The sequence below is a fragment of the Jaculus jaculus genome, chromosome 5 (genome assembly GCF_020740685.1).
Source record: "Jaculus jaculus isolate mJacJac1 chromosome 5, mJacJac1.mat.Y.cur, whole genome shotgun sequence".
Classification (NCBI taxonomy): domain Eukaryota; kingdom Metazoa; phylum Chordata; class Mammalia; order Rodentia; family Dipodidae; genus Jaculus; species Jaculus jaculus.
In genome coordinates, this window is record NC_059106.1 from 36294887 (window position 1) to 36306581 (window position 11695).

Genomic DNA, 11695 nt, shown 5'->3' on the forward strand with positions numbered 1-11695 from the left:
TTCTCAGAGTCATGGTGTTTGGGTTTCCATGACTGTTGTTGAGAAGCTTTGGCCAAACCTCACTTTTGTCCCTCTTAGGTGATTTGTCTTTGTTGTTTTCATTTCAGGCTTCCTTTTCAGTCTCCTTTGCCAGTACTCTCTAGTTCTGGAGCTCTGTTCACTTCGCATTTGCCAGAAGTTGTGCTTCTTCAGATTGAGGACTAATGTCCTTCAAAGATTCTAGAAAATTCCACATTATTTTCTTGAATTTTGTCTCTAGGCTTATTAGTAGTCTCCTAGGACCTTGATTACATGCATGTTATGTCTTTTTAATTTTTTTAAATTTTCTTTTATTAATTAGTTTTGTATTCAGCAAATACAGGCAGTTTGGTACCATTATTAGGCTCATCCATGACCTACCCCCTCCCCTTAGCCCCTCCTTGTTGAGGTATATGGGTTATGCATTGTGGAGTTAGCCCACAGTTATGGGTAAGGTAAATGTCTCTAAATATCATGACCCAACATGTGGCTCTGACATTCTTTCCGCCCCCTCTTCCGCAAAATTCCCTGAGTCATGTTGGGTTCATTTTTGGTCTGCTTCAGTGATGAGGTGTTGGGGGCCTCTGAGGCTCTGGCTCTCTGATTTGGTAGGAGCTGATTTTTCTCTGTGTTGGTCTCCTTCCCCCTTGTGCTGGTATCCGATTCATCAGGAAACAGCACCCTTGCTTGTTTCGCCAATTTTTCTTAGTTTCAGATGGGGCCCTTTTGTGGTGTGATGGGGTAGCTCTCTCCTTAGGATCTACATCTATCTGAAAAAGAGAAGCAGAGTGTTTCCTCTGTATTTCCTTCTAAGAATTTCAAAATTTTTAGGTCATAGGTTGAGGTCATTAGACATTTTTAGTCAACTTTTTGTGCGAAATGAAAGAAATGGATCTAAAGCTATTTTTCTCCCTGTAAATATCCAGTTTACATAGCAACACTTGTTGAAGAGGCTGTCTATCCTCATGCATGTTTTTGATACAGTTGTTAAAAATTATTTGGCTGGAGCTTTATGGATTTATTCTGGGTCTCCTATTCACTTCTGTTGGTCTACATGTATGTTTCTGTTCTGGTACCATCCTAATTGTGTTACTATGGTTCTGAAGTATACTTTTATTTTTATTTATTTATTTTTTTTTTTTTTTTTTTTTGGTTTTTCGAGGTAGGGTCTCACCCTGGTCCAGGTTGACCTGGAATTAACTATGTAGTCTCAGGGTGGCCTTGAACTCATGGTGATCCTCCTACCTCTGCCTCCCGAGTGCTGGGATTAAAGACGTGCGCCACCACGCCTGGCTGAAGTATACTTTTAAATCAGGTATTATAATCCTTCCAGCATTGCTCTGTTCAGCACTGCTTGGACATCTGAAGCCTTTTTAGTTTCCATACAATTTTTTGAATTGCATATTCTATGTTTCTCAAGAATGTCACTGAGCCGAGCATTGTGGCGCACGCCTTTAATCCCAGCACTTGGGAGGCAGAGGTAGGAGGATCACCTGAGTTCAAGGCCACTCTGAGACTACAGAGTTAATTCCAGGTCAGCCTGGACCAGAGTGAGACCCTACCTCAAAAAAACAAAACAAAACAAAAAAGAATGTCACTGGAATTTTGACAGGGATTGTGTCTATAGATCAATTTATACACCTGTTCAATGTGGATAATGATTTTGATTGAAGTTTTTATACTTACAGAATAAAGAACTACCATTAACCAAGGCACTTTTCAAATAAATTGGCAGAAATATCAGGTAGGGAGGTTATAGCACGGGGGGGAAATCTCTGTGAATGGATTCAGATGCTAGTTAATGACATTATTAGCCTTTGGGTTGGTGGAAGCTAGTGGTCTGTTAGTACATTTGAAAAATGTTTCAGCCGATCACCTAATGGTCACAAGGATGTTAGGTTGAATACCGATGTGGTAGCTTGAATCAGATGTCCCCCATAATTTATGTGTTTTGAATTCTTAGTCCTCAGCTGGCAGCCATTTGGGATGTGGAGCCTTGATGGAGGAAGTGTGTTGTGAGGGTGAACTTTGGGGGGGGGTTATAGCCCAGCTTTCCCTTGACAGAGTTCAGCTCACTCTCTTGTTGCTATTTTCCACCTGTTTTGGCAGGAGGTAATGTCCAGCCTCTGTTCTACCATCTTTCCCTGCCATCATGACGCTTCCCCTGAAGAGTGTAATCCAAAATAAATACTTTCCTCCCACCAGCTGCTTTTAGGTAGGTCTTTTGCACCAGCCACACACAGGCAGCTATAACAATAAAGGTTGTCAATAAATGGCTACCAAGGGAGCTAAGGGTAATTTGGTTCAGAATTTGCAACATTCCATCTCTACACAATCACAAAAGTTGTATCAGTCAACGAGCCTTGTAGGATGTTTGAAGTATGTGTAGCTTTTTAAGGTGAATTTTAGTTTATACCAGCCTTAAGTCAAAATGTACACTCTTAGAATATTGACCTTCCCTCAGTGACAAGGACAACAGATTCACAGCATAATCTATCTGGACATGTTATTATGTTACTGAGGAATACGGAGTCCTTATTTGCCAGTTCTTAGTTTCACAGCTAAAAGAATTTCCTATAAAAGAATTAAGAAGGAAGCTAAGAACCATCTTATGAGAGTCTAACAGAAAGAGAACAAGGTAGGCAAGCTGTAAATCTTAGCAGCTGCTGAGAAGAGAGAGATGGATGAAGAGAGAGATGGAGAAGAAAGACAGAAAGTTGTGCTTTTGCTTGAATTCTGGAAATTAGGCATACTCAGCACTGGAAGTTTCTGAGGAGTTAGTTGCCCAATTGTCAGATCAAACCTGCTTAGGATTATAGCTGGTACTCAAAAGAGAGAAAGATGAAAAGGATGAAAGGAAAAGTCAATGCTTTTGAGTTAGATGTCAGAAAATCAGGCAGATGTATCCATGTAAGTGTGCAAGTAACTGCATGGAAGGTATCTTCCGAGAGAATAAGAATGCCCAGGGTATCTGATTAAACAGACTTGGGATTTTGGCCAATATCTGAAGAAGAGATAGATGGGAAAGAAAGTGATGACTTTTCCTTAAATTTTGCATGTGCATATATGAGTAAGTGAGTGAGTGAATGTGTGTGTGTGTGTGTGTGTATGTGTGTGTGTGTGTGTAGAGGATATATAGTGTGATGTGTGGTGTGTGCACATGTGTGCAGATATTCATGTACTAAGCAAGTATGTGCAAAGAGTAGTGGAGAACTTCAGGTATCTTTCTCTACTGCTCATCTCCATATTTACCAGAGATAAGATCTCCCCTCAACTAGAGCTTCCATTTTCAACTGGCAATCACTAGTGATTCTCTAGTCTTTGCCCCACATTGGATTGGGATTATAGATGTTTGTGGCTATGCCTAGCATTTTGTATGATGGTTCTGGGAAACCAGACTTGGACAGTCTCAGACCCTTTCAGGCTTTTGTGATTAAGCAACGAAAGCTCTTAACCATTGAGCCATCTCACTAGCCCATGGTTTTTGAGTTAGAACTCAGAGGAGAGGGAAGGCTTTGTAATGAATATATGTAAGCCTTGAGCATTGCCCAATAGCAAGAAACAACATTGAGAGTTTTCATCTAAAAGTTAGTGGACATTCCAAACTCCTTACTTTTCTAGCTACATTTTATAGCATGTGAATATTAGGACACATAATATCTATCATCCATAGCAATGCTGGTAGATAAAAACTAAGCACATCATATTTCTTCAAACTAGTACAAAGAAAAGGCACATTGTACATGCGAGTGTGTGTGTGTTCAGGGTACATATGTGTGACATACATGTATGCACATGTGTTTGGAAATCAGGGGCAACCTTGGTTGTCATGGTCAGGTATGCCATCTACCTGGGTTTTTGTTGTTGCTTTTTTTTTTTTTTTTTTTTGAGACAGAGTCTCTCATTGTCCTGGAGCTCACTGATTAAGCTAGGCTGACTGCCAAGTGAGGACCAGGTATCCACCTGTTTCCCCAGTGTTTTAATTATATGTGCATACCCTCAAACTTGACATTTACCTGGGTCCTGGTTATCAAACTCATATCATAATGTGTGTAAGGCAAGCACTTTGCCAAGGGAGTTATCTCTCCACCCCAGGACAGGCCCATTCTAGAAAGAGATTGACAATTAGATTTAGATTCATTCTTCTTGTAAAGGATATAAATATCTCCCAGTGTTTTCTAAATCATCTCCTGATTGACAAAAACCTAATTCATCCAATTAAAAAAAAAAAAAACCCTCAAAGTAATTTTCTAGTTATTTTTGTTTGCAGTGGCTAAAGGCCCTGGCATGCCCTTTCTCGCTCATTCTCTGTCTGCCTCTCAATCTCTCAGTCAAACAAATAGACTAATTAAATCAAATTTTAAAAAAAAAACTTTATTTGTTGTAAACTGATAAAAGGGTAACATCTTAAAAATTGAAATCAGATAAAAGGGATACCTTAATTTCTTAAATATAAAAATAAGTTCAATTTATATATCTGTCAGTAGGAGTTAGATTGCTCAGTGGTTAAAGGTATCTACTTATATGTGTCAGTAGGTACAACATTATATTTTGATTTTATTCAGTATTTTTCTTTTGGCATTATTGGTACTCAATGATTACCTCAGACATATTTTTCCATTCTATTCCATGATTGTATTCTTTCTTAATATTGCTTTTTGTGTGGTATTTTGCCACATTCTCAATATATAACCATTACTCACTCCTGGGACAATCATGGCCACTACTTTTCTGGAGTCATGCCCTTTATGAGGCTAATAACTTGATATAATCATGGTGCTCTTGTTTAGACCTTGTATTTTTGTGAGCACTTTTTCCAGTGCCAGAGATCAAACCTAGAAACGTGCAAGCTAACCAAGTGCTCTACCTCTAGACTATATTCCTAGGTCTGTACGTAATTAATTCCCTAAGCTCTAACACAGAAATGGTGATCAACAGGTTTATAATGGGCCAACACATATCCTTTATCAAAAAATATTCCAAGCCGGGCATGGTGGGGCACGCCTTTAATCCCAGCACTTGGGAGGCAGAGGTAGGAGGATTGCCATGAGTTCAAGGCCACCCTGAGATTACAGACTACAGACTAATTCCAGGTCAGCCTGGACCAGAGTGAGACCCTACCTCAAAAAACAAAACAAAACAAAACAAAATTCCAGGTATGTGGTCCTTCATACTTTCACAATTTTCTCTCCCTTTCTTTGCAACAACTCCTTTATCCTGTGTTGTAGTCAAGTTCACATTGCTGGCAGAAATCACCTGACCAAGAGCAGCTTTTGGGGGAAAAAGAGGGGGTTATTTTGACTTACAGACTTGAGGAGACGCTCCATGATGGCAGGGGGAAATGATGGCATGAGCAGAGGGTGGACATCACCCCCTGGCCAACATAAGGTAGACAATAGCAACAGGGGAGTGTGCCAAACACTGGCAAGGGGAAGCTGGCTATTATACCCATAAGTCCACCCCCAATAATACACTGCCTCCTGGAGGTGTTACTTCTCAAATCTCCATCAGCTGGGAAGACTAGAATTCAGAATACCTAAATTTATGGGGATACACCTGAATCACCACATCCTGTCTCCTAGAATATTAATTGAAACCTCTATTCCAGCCAAACATGAAAAGGACAGCCCATAGTGTATGTGAGAATTCAAGTATTATCAAAGTGTCATTTTAACAACTCCATTCAATTGCTACTAACCAAGAATTCTATGCCCAGTTCAAGTCTCAGTAAGAAGGCATGATTTGAGCATAAAATGACCCCCCCACACACACACATACACAAGTGGGTTTAAATACTTAATCCCCAGTTGCTGGCCCTGTTTGGGAAGGTTGCAGAGCCTTTAGGAAGTAGAGTCTGGCTGGAGGAGTGTGATGCTGGGAAAAGGCCTGGAGGTGTTGCAGCTTAACCCTGCTTGCCTTCTCATCTCTGCTATTCCTCCCTGCTGATGTGATGCTGCCATGCCAGCTGTCTGTTCCAGCCATGTTGTTCCCACGATGATAGACTTCCTTTGGAAACTTTAAGCCAAAAATGCACCCCTTCCTTCTTCCTTAAGCTGATATTTTGTCCCATCTATAAGAAAGTTACTGCCCACTGATTAATTAGATTTATGGGGGTCTTAGTGATTAATTTTTGAGCCTTTTATATATTCTAGATAATCACCTTTTGTCAGGCTTATAGCTGATCATGATTCCCTCCTATCCTGTAGATAACTCTTCACTGTGTTGTTTTCTTTGAAGTGCAAAAGCTTTTGAGTTTCATGTAGTTCATTCGTCCATTCATCTGGTTCAGGATCTAAGAACCTACTCAGGTTGTGAAACTTGATCAAAACCAAGCCCAGGAACCAAAGGAGAAGAAATAAAAACATAAATAGGACATTTTTGGTTTTTTGTTTTTATTGTTGTTGCTGTTTGAAATAAGGTCTTATCCTATAACCCTGGCAGTCTCAAACTCTCCAACTTCTTGCCTCTGTCCCCAGAGTTTTTGGAGTATAATCATGTCACCATTCTCTATTAAAACTCATTTTAGGGCTGGAGAGATGGCTTAATTGTTAAGGCACTTGCTTGTGAAGGCTAAGGACTCATGTTTGACTCCCCAGGTCCCACCTAAGCCAGATGCACAAAGTGACACAAGCATGCAAGGATGCACATGCGCACAAGGGCACATGAGTCTGGAGTTTGATTGCAGTGGCTGGAGGCCTTGGCCTACCAATTCTCTCTCTCTCTCTCTCTGTCTGTCTGTCTGTCTCTCTCTCTCTAATAAATAAGTAAATAATATATTTAAAAAATAAAGCAGGGCAGAGCATGGCAACAGATGCCTGTAACCCCAGCACTAAGTAGACTGGAGACAGGACCATTGTTGGGGCTTCATGATTAGCCAGTCTAACTGAAAAACAGGAAGCTCCAGGTTCAGTAAAAGACTCTGTTTCAGGTAAATGAGGCAGAAATGTGATAGAGAAAGATACTGAATATGCTCTTCTGGCTTCTGCATACATGTGTATGGGGTGAGTGCACATGAACATACACCTACATACACCGTATATACGCACATACTACACAATCACACGTGCATGCACACACATACACACACACATGCATGCCAAAAACATCAGCAAGTTTAGGAATAAGTCTAAAATATCATGAAAAATGATTTTTTAAAGATGAGGAAACAAAAATATCTGAAATAGAGTGACTATGACATTTTGTCTAAAATTTTTTTAATAAATTTCTTAGACCAAGACTCCATTCTGCTGTTAATTTTCGTGAGATATTTTTGGGTCAATACAATCAAAACCATGAACTTGATAATACTATAGAGAGTTCTATTACATTTCAAAGAAAAAAATTGATAAATCACATAAATCTCATTCCATAAGGTATCAACAGTTTATCTTCATATTGAGATGAATTGGAAAAGATGAGCCGTGCCACCATATAGATCCCGCACATGTATAGAGGGAAATATATGTCCTCCATACATGCCTATGAAAACAATCATAATACAAATAGTCAGCTATTATTTTATGTAAGTCTAAAAATTTTTACAATTGGAAAGCACGGAGATTGCACTTCGGTACATAAACAATAGTCTGTATTCACCTTTGTCTAGTAAATGCAATTGCTGAGAGAATCAGCAACTTGAAGAGTGTTAGTATGAAAGTATGAAAGTGAAAATAAAATCTTTGTGGTTAATGGTTTGTGAAGGCAGCAAATGCAGGGCCTCACCTGAACCTTAGCTGTGTCACTTGCTTAGAGGAAGAGCTAACCAGCTACCTCTCAGAACAGGGCCAAGGGTATCAGCAGGCTAAGTGAAGAAAACGGGGCTCCAGATGCTGTATGAGGTAATTGTTTTGTGAGATCTAATCAGAAGCAGCCTAGACCACTGGATTCTAGCATGGAGTTTGCATAGCAAAAGGTAAATATACATTATTAACTTGCAGTAAAAAGGAAATAACGCAAACAACCTCCTTCAAGAGCAGAGTCCAATAACCTGAACTTCCTACTTCTAGGGCTTAGTACTAACCTCTTGAAGTTTCCACCATGTCACAAAAGCACCATGTGAGAAACATGGCTCTGAATTATAGGCCTGTGGAGGAAATCTTAGAACTTAACTATAGTGAAGTTGAGTCCAATGCTGAGTTAAAATCAAAGCTGGAGCGAAATTGGCTAGAGAAACAAGAGTTGTGAAAAAGAGATAACAGAAAAAAAAAAAAAACAGGGATGAAAAAATGTGGGAAATGAGAAGTCTTGGAAGAGTGCTATGAGAATGGAACTTACAGCATTGTATTACATTCTGAAACCTTGAGTGGGACATTGTTTTGGGATGCAGGTTAGCAGAGGGTGTCCTTGAGTTCCTTGTTGAGATACGAGAATGATTCCAGTGTCTCTACAAAATTTTGGCTTCATTTTCCTGAAACAATACAACCTCAAATTTTTGAAGAAATTCTAGTGTCTACCTAATACTCCTTTTTATAGGAAGGGGGACAGACGCATATGTCATCAGTGTATGCCAGGACATCAATGATTCTTTTTTAACATTGTTGTGCCAAGACCCCTGATCAGGAGCCAAGACCCCCAGTCACCCAGAAGTCACCTAGAGGACCGCCACAGAAGCTGAGACACTCAAATGTAAAAGCAACAGGTTTCTTTTAATGTCAAGCTTAAGCAGGGTCTCTATCCACACAGACCGTTGCAGCGGGAGTGGGAGAGAGCCCCGACCTTCTAAAAGTAGGGGTTTATAAAGGAAAAAGAGCGGGAAGGGGCCAAAGGGGTTACTTCACATCACATCTTTAAAATGACTGGTTCCAAGAAGGCACGCACGGGAACATTTCCACTAGTTGCTTATCTCTGGTCAGCAGACTGCTTGCAGAACCTATCTATTGCAAGAGGCTAGAGGCCCCCACTGTTACGTATTCTGGAATGTCCTGTTGAGCAAGTGAGCATGAGTTACAGAAGTAAAGGTCAGCAGTTAGTCAGCTAGTTCCTTATCTGAACCGAGCCTGGGCTCCTCTTTTTGTTCACAATGATTTGTCAAACAATGGCAGTGCCATTGTTTAATTATTTACACATTATTTCTTTTGGGTCTGTCAACATCACTTCATACATTGTCTCTTTGTTTTAAATATTCCATTCTAAAAGTAATATTAATCTCCAAGAATGTAATTCATTCATATGGTCTTACCCACAAGTCTAGAAAAATTCTGGGTTTAGTCTAAAAACTGGAACATAATGAAGTCCACAGGCAGGAATATAGAAAATAAAATGTTATTCCTTTCTAGGTAGATATGCCCCTTCTTATGTGGTGTTATCTCAAAGTTTTCCTTATATATGCTGGGTACCTATTAACATAGAACTATAATTATTTTGTACTTTTCTTTTTCAAATCCTATAAGACAACACCAATTATATACCCTAATATAAATTATAATAATAAGTTTTTAATTCTTATTGATTATTATTAGGCTGGGATCTAGTATCATTTCATTTCTATTTTTTTTAATTTTCAAAAAAATTTTTTGCAAGCAGACAGAGAGAGATAGTGAGGAGACAGACACAGAGAGAATGGGTGTGCCAGGGCCTCTAGCCACTGCAAACGAACTCCAGGTGTATGCGCCCCCTTGTGCATCTGGCTTATGAGGTCCTGGGAAATTGAACCTGGGTCCTTTGGCCTTGCAGGCAAGTGCCTTAACCACTAAGCTATCTCTCCAGTCCTCATTTCTATTTTTACTCTGCAAATATGTAAAGTTTATTGTACTTGAATTGTGCCACTATCAAAACATTTAAAAATAGCACATTGCTTCAAGTTAAATATTCATAATTGAGGTGGGAAGACCCACCTTAACTGTGGGCAGCACCACTCATGGGCTGGGGTTCCGGACTGGATAAAAAGTAGGAAGCACACTGAGAACCGGCACTCGCTGCTGCCTGCTTCGTGACTGTGAATGGAGTGTCCCGGCTGCTTCCTGCTCCTGCTGCCTTGCCTTCCTTCCCTGCATGACCTGTATCCCTTGGAACTACAAGAAGAAGAAACTCTTCTTTCCTTAAGCTTCATCTTAAGAATTTTCTTATTTGGTGCCATGAGAAAATTGACTAATATGCCATTTCATAGAAAAATTCTGAATCTCACTAGAACTGAAAATATTGATAGTATTTGTGGTAATCTGAGAGAAACTGAGGCTGAACATAACAGTACTAATTGGTACCAACATTGCTGCCAAACATTTTACAATTGAGAACATAAGCTTTGGTTCATTCACTCATTAAAGTATTTATTCATTCAATAAATGTTTATTGCTGGGTTCTTGCTATGAGTCAGGCCTTGAGCTTAGCACATGGAATAATGGTTTTGATCTGCCTTTTACTACGTATTCAAAGAGACAGAGATACTTCAATGGGCCTCAGTTACCTGCAAAATCATGACTATGATGTAAAGAGGGGAGGAAAGGCATCAAGGTGGGAACATGGAGAATACAGAAGATATTTCCTCATCTGATCAATAAAGAAGTGGCTCTATGGAAGGAAATGTTTGAGCTGAGGTCTAAAGGAAAAAGAATAATCAATATGTTCACTATGTTTATATAATTTGGAGTGAATGACAGTAGTATAGTCAAACAGAGACAGAAAACAGAATTGACTCATCAGAAAAAATACAAAATGTAGTTAATAACATGATTTTATAAATGTAGAAACCAACACTATGAAAAATGAGAATTTAAGACTGAATGGGTTCTTAGGATACCAGAGTGTTGGCCAATGACTGAACGGGGATCTGAGTATAGGATGACGCACTGTTGTCACGGATTTCTCTGTAGTCACAGCCCTCCTCTCTGGGATGGTTAATCTTGATTGTCACCTTGACTGAATCAGGAGACATGCATCTGGGCAAGTCTGTAATAGCATTTCTAGGAAGGATAAACTGAGGGGGGGAAACTCTGCCCCAGTGTGGCAGCCCTTCCTGTGGCAGCCCAGATATAAAGAGGTCTGCAGAAAAGCAGGGGTCCTTCACTTGTCTCCTTGCCCTCCATTCTGATGATCGCCACCACACTTTTGCTGCCATCCTTCTCTGCCATCAGAAACCAGATTATTTGGCCTTCCAAATATGGACTAAAGGCCAGTAAGTCTCCAGGAAATCTCTAAACCTTCAAAACCAGATTGGGGTTGCTGAGGAATCTAGCCCATAGACAGAGCTGCTGTTGGGTTCTTAGCCTCTCCAGCATACAGCCAGCCATTGCTGGAATACCCAGCCTGTATCATGTAAACCTAGCTAATAAATCCCCTTATGTAACACACACATGCATTCTACCTGTTCTGCTCCTCTAAGAACCCTGAGTAATACACTAACTTTGGTCAGCAGTGGCTCTGGCTGGTCTTGACATGCAGTCATTCAGCTGCCCATGACAGGACCTCAGGTTAGTCTCCATGTCTAATGTATCCCACTCCATGAGAGGGAAGCAGAGGGCCTACTGTCTGACACATAACTTCACTGAAAAGAAATGCTTGTTGAAGTGTGTTATCCTCCCCATTAACTGCTATTGTCATAGTGATGAGACAGGTGCTGGAGAAAGGAAGACAAATCTGGAGCTTCTGAATAAGAACGCTGTCTCCTGGCTTACATGTTGTCAAGAACAGTTATCCCTCATTGTTCACAGGAAAATGATCCAAGATCCCCATGGATACCACA